This window comes from Monodelphis domestica, chromosome 8 (assembly GCF_027887165.1).
Source record: "Monodelphis domestica isolate mMonDom1 chromosome 8, mMonDom1.pri, whole genome shotgun sequence".
In the NCBI taxonomy this organism is placed as follows: domain Eukaryota; kingdom Metazoa; phylum Chordata; class Mammalia; order Didelphimorphia; family Didelphidae; genus Monodelphis; species Monodelphis domestica.
The window spans coordinates 255881985-255887984 of NC_077234.1; the positions used below are offsets into that span (position 1 = coordinate 255881985).

The 6000-nt window shown below is 36.6% G+C and overlaps 1 pseudogene; it reads left to right on the top strand.

Annotated features, from left to right (window-relative positions):
• The window catches only part of LOC100029127 (actin nucleation-promoting factor WASL-like), a 77954-nt pseudogene extending 73499 nt beyond the window's left edge, over positions 1-4455 (top strand).
• Positions 4456-6000: the final 1545 nt, after the last annotated feature.

Below are 6000 nucleotides of genomic sequence, written 5' to 3' on the forward strand. Positions count from 1 at the left end.
TAAATTGTATCTAAATGTAAAAATAAAAGTACAGTCGTCCCTCACTATATTGCAGTTCACTTATCATAGCTTCATTGAATTGTGGGTTTTAAAAAATATATGTCCAATTCTTTATTTTGGAGTTTTTGCTATATTATAGGATTTTGTGGATGGATACCATACTGTACACAATGGAAATGCAGTACACCATTACTCTTGCACAAGTGTGCCAACCTGAGATTGTACACCCACACTATTAATTGATGGAATGAAAAGTGCCCAACTTTGACTCAGTGACTCTACGTAGCATCAGTCTGTTTGCTCTCCTGCACTATGCACTATATATTCAGGATCTCTCCTCTACTTCACATTTCTGTTTGATCACTGTGCATGGTATTACTCTATGGTGTTGTGTTTTCATGAGATTTTTGTAATAGTTTGAATTTATTTCAAGCTCTATGCCCCCCAAATGTTCTGTGCCTTCTAAGGCTTCTGGCAATGAAACCAAGCACCAGAGGAAGATACGTACCATCAAAGAATAATAAAATAAATATAAACCTCTACTTCATGGATTTTCACCTATCTTGGGGTTCTCTAGAACATAAATCCCACAGTAGGTGAGGGATCACTGTAAATTTTTTTAAGTAAATTAAAAAAAGAGTATATTGAAAACACTAGAATCTATCCAGCTCCCTATATTGTCAAAGGCACGAGTTGTTCTTCCAAAAATGTGCCACTTGTGTATTCCCCTCCAAAAGTATACTCTGTTCAAGTGTTATCAATTTGTGTATGTTCTTTGCATGTATCCATTCTTACCACTTAAGACTGGTGTATTTGTGAGATTGTTTTCTCTGTTTATAAAAGAAATGACTCAACATGTCTTACTCTGCAATTTCATTATTTCCTCTGGCTGGCTATTAAAGGTAATCACATGATTGGGATCTCATGAGTTATGGGTTTATATGGATATGGCCCCTTGAATCTGGATTACCTGTTTCTGAGGTTGACATAACATGTAAGTTTTGGAGTGCCTATTCTGACATCAATCATTTTTATAATAATCATATTTTATAATAATAAAATAATAAATTAATAATATAAATAAGAAAATAATAGAATGTAAAATGAATATATTTATATTAAATATAGAGAAAAAGGTACATGAAAATCTGAGTCTCATCTTTAAGTAGTATATTTAAATCAAACTTAGAATAAAATATTATTATAATACTGTACTTTCAGACAATTTCTTTAAACAAAATAATTTATATCAAAATGAGGCCTGAATATTTGATTCATTAATGTGTTATTATATAGAAAATGTTGTCTTTTAAATGAATAGAAAAAATTGAAGTCAACCTTTTAAATCCTTTAATGAAAAAAGATTTTCAAACATTGCCCAATGAAACCTTTTTTATCTCACATTGGTTTATGATTGCTTTGCTACTGAAAATTATATTGGAAAGTTTAACTTCTGTCCATTGGGTGTATAGTTTTGAATCTGACATGAGCTATATATATATATATAGTGATAATATTTTACTGTATATATGGTAATGGCATTTATTAGCCACTCTTCTATAGCCAACTCGCATGACTTTATGCTATGATCTATAGATAGACACTTGAGCTAATAAAGGTAATAAAAATCATATATGGCATACCTACTTTTCACTTTTTCTCTTCTCCTTAAATCTTCTTATATACATGCATAGATTATATATATAATGTCTTACATATACATTATATATAAAACTTTATTTGAACAACATGTTTAATTTCAGCATCACAAAAGCTTATCGAAAGCAAACTAGGACATGTATTTGTGCTTTCTTCTTATGATTTGTTATTTTATTACTATGATTTTATTAGAAGATATATCAAGAGATTTGACTTAATCTAACAAAATCTGAAGCAGATGTGAGAGAAAAATATTATTTTAATTCTCTCTTCTTCCACTTTTGAAGATAACCAAGATAAATGTTTATGTAAACTGTTTCAGATTAGTGATGAGCAGTCAGTAGAATGTTACTTAAAAAGAACCTTTTTCTGAATTTTCCCTCCACAAATGTAATATTTACATAGAAGTCCTACTAAAAGAAAGAAATATTCCTTAATGAGAATACATAATCTGTTTTACCTCACTTCTTAAAAAAATTAAATTACATTTCCTATTTCTTCATTTTAAAACTTTTCTTTATGATTACTCCTATCTCACTGTTCTATAACACTGACTGTTTTACTTGACTGATTCTTTTGTTGCATTTGTATTCACTGTGAATTTATTTTTAATTTTTCTTAATCTGAGACGAGAAAATAATATAGCTCTCTCAATCAGCTAATCAGTGCACCTACATAGAAAGAAGTTTTGAATTCATTCTCTTTTTTACAGATTTAGTTCAGCTTTTAGTGTCAAATATGGTTTGAAAAAAAGTTTTTCTTGTGATTAAGAATGGATTTTCATTTTTATTTTTAAAATAGGAAGCAGAGTCAAGATGGCATCGTAGACACGTTCAGACCTCTGAAAACCCTGCCTTACCGATTACTAACTAAATAATCCTGGAGGACTGAAAATCAAACCTTACAACACAGTAGTCAAGGAACCCTCCTGTTGGACTCAACTTAAAAGGTATCCCCCCACCCCCACCCCAAGGCAGAATTTGAGAACACGAAAGAAGATCCCAGGACCCATCCCCCATTTGAGCGCTAAGCCTCCACTGGCAGCTGGAACTTCTGGGTGGGAAAAGGCGCTGGTCTGGAGGGAGCACCTTGCAGGCAAAGCTGGGCCAGGCTCAGAGCTTCCAAAACGGCAGTGGGGGCTGTGACTCCGCTCTTCCCCGCCCCTGTCATTACAAGGGGGAGAACCACAGCCACCCAGCTGCCCCTCCGCGGCGGCGGAGGAGGACAAGGAAGACATGTCCGGGCTCCCATCACCATGAGCCACAGCCAGCCGCTGCAGCAGCAGCAGTAGCAGCAGCAGCCACCGAGGAGAGTAACCAACGTGGGCTCGCTGCTCCTTACCCCGCAGGAGAACAAGGCACTTTTCAGCATCCTTGGCAAGAAATACGTGAGGCAAAAGGGAGCCACTGAAGATATTGGGCCAGACGATGTCTTCAGCGGTGGTACAGTTATATGCAGCAGATGGAAATGGCATGTGGTCTTGTGAAGAACAATCCACAAAGATCTTCTTTTATCGGAGTATTTGATATCAAGGACGGGAAACTACTATGGGAACAGGAGCTGTACGATAACTTGTATATAATGGTCGTAGAGGACATTGTCATACTTTCGCTGGTTATACGTGTCAAGTTGGTCTTAATTTTGCCAATGAAGAAGCAAAAAAATTTCGAAAAACAGTTACAGACCTTTTGGGGCATCGACAAAGAAAATCCTCCAAATGATCCAAATTTGCCAATGGCTACTATTGACATTAAAAATCCAGAAATCACAACAAATAGATGTTATGGTCCACCAGTCAACAACATTTTCCACGCCAAAGAAAAGAAAAAAGGAAAAACAAAAAAAGAAAAGATTGACTAAAGCAGATATTGGAACACCAAGCAATTTTCAGCATATTGGACATGTTGGTTGGGATCCTAATACAGGTTTTGATCTGAATAACTTAGATCCAGAATTAAAGAATCTCTTTGACACGTGTGGAATCTCAGAGGCACAACTTAAAGAGAAAGAAACATCAAAAGTTATATATGATTTCATTGGAAAAACAGGAGGTGTGGAAGCTGTTAAAAATGAACTACTAAGGCAAGCACCACCACCACCACCACCAAGGGGCAGCCCTCCTCCTCCCCCACCACCTCCTCATAGCTCAGGGCCTCCTCCTTCCCCTGCTAGAGGACAAGCCACTCCATGCTCACCCCCTTCTAGAGCTCCCACAGGAACCCCACCACCACCCCCTCCCTCTAGGCTAGGTGTTACTGTCCCACCACCCCTCCAAATAGGATGTAACCTCCTCCTCCTCCAGTCCATCCATCTTCAGCACCTTCAGGCCCACCCCCGCCACCTCCTCCCCTCTCAGTCCCTGGGTCAGCAGCACCTCCTCCTCCCCTGCCATCACCTCCCCTCCCCCTGGGCCTCCTCCTCCTCCTGGGCCATCCTCCAATGGGGATCACCAACTTGTGGCTCCTGTGGGAAACAAAGCAGCTCTTCTAGATCAAATCAGGGAGGGTGCCCAGCTAAAGAAAGTAGAACAGAACAGTCGTCCAGTGTCCTGCTCTGGAAGGGATGCACTTTTAGACCAGATACGACGGGGTATGCAGCTGAAGTCTGTATCTGATGGCCAAGATTCTGTGCCCCCTACACCTGCACCCACCTCAGGAACTGTAGGTGCATTAATGGAAGTAATGCAGAAAAGGAGCAAAGCCATTGGCAAAGCAATTGGCAAAATTAAGACCAAATGAAGATGAGGATGAAGATGAGGAAGACGATTTTGAGGATGAAGACGAATGGGATGATTGATCAATATATATTATATATATATATATATATTTTTTTTAAGATGAAATACTAAAAACTACTTTCTGTCTTTGGATTCTGTAAAATTATCATATAAATGTTCTACCAATTTGCTGTATATGTTTGTTGCCTTTTGCTTTTTTATTTTATTAATCTATGCAATACCTCATTTAATCTGTAAAGGTTTGTCATAATCCTCTAAAAAGCTACTCCCTGTTACTGTGTGCAAGTTTACATCAGTATGCTCAATTGACTTGTGAATATTGTTTATTCCATCCATAAGGGAGTTTAAATGTAATATGTGAGACTGACAAAAACCTTATTGTAATCTAGTTATAATGCAAGAAGGAAAAACACTATTTTCATATCCTACTTTTTCTGTATCTAAATTTTCTTATTAAAAATCTAGTCTAGCACTACATTCTTTTTAAGCAATGCAGACAGTTTATTTAACCCCTTCATTTTGAATATAAAGCTATGTGAATGTTGAGGCTGGTACATTTGCACAGTTCCCAGAACATCCCTACACTGATGCAATTTCTCACATTTCAGCAATATGTTTTACATAAAATCACTACAAAATGATAATTGTGAAAAATGTCAACCTCTTAGAACATAGCAGTATTGTCTGCTGTTAGTCAGCAGTGGTCATTAAAAGCTCAGATTCCTAGGAACCCTTCTGCACCTGGCATAAACTGTGGGGTCCTGTTTATGCTATGGCACGTTTAACAGCATCTACCTGGCCAGCTGGCAAACTTAAGGCTTTCATTTTTCTTGTGATTAAAGTCTCCATGATGTCAGAGCAGTTGTTTGACTTATTTGGGGGTCGATTTTTATATGTTTCTGAAATGAAGGGCTATGTTTGATGCTTATTTCAATAATGTGGGTTAAATGTAACTTTTAAAATTGGGACACTAATGTATTAATAAAGTGTAATTAAGTCCAAAAGAAGAAAAAAAAGAAACAAACAACATGAGGAAGGTAGACAAGCATAGGGTAGAAGTAAGAGGATGGAGCCAAAACTACTGGGCATCAACTGAAAAAAAAGATTCAGGAGTCGTAATCATGACACTTGACAAAGCCAAAGTAAAAATAGATCTAGTTAATATAGATAGGGAAGGTAATTACATTCCGATAAAAGGAAGTACAGACAATGCGGAAATATTCGTACTCAACATGTATGCACCAAATGGCATAGCATCAAAATTTCTAAAGGAGAAAATAGTGGAGCTCAAGGATGGTAGAGATAGAAAAACTATACGAATGGGATACCTGAATCTTCCTCTATCGGAACTAGATAAATCAAACCAAAAAATAAATAATAAAGTGGTAAGAAAAGTAAATGAAATCTTGAGAAAAATTAGAGTTAAGAAATATTGTAAAAATTAAATTAGTCTAATAATTAAAATATTATATTTTATGAGGTTTATCAGGATTACTAGAAACCAAGGAATAAATACAAAATAAGAAAAACACATGCCTAGGACTAATTAGTCCATTTAAAGCTTACATACTATATCTTGCAAATGCCGAGCGTGAGCATAGAAG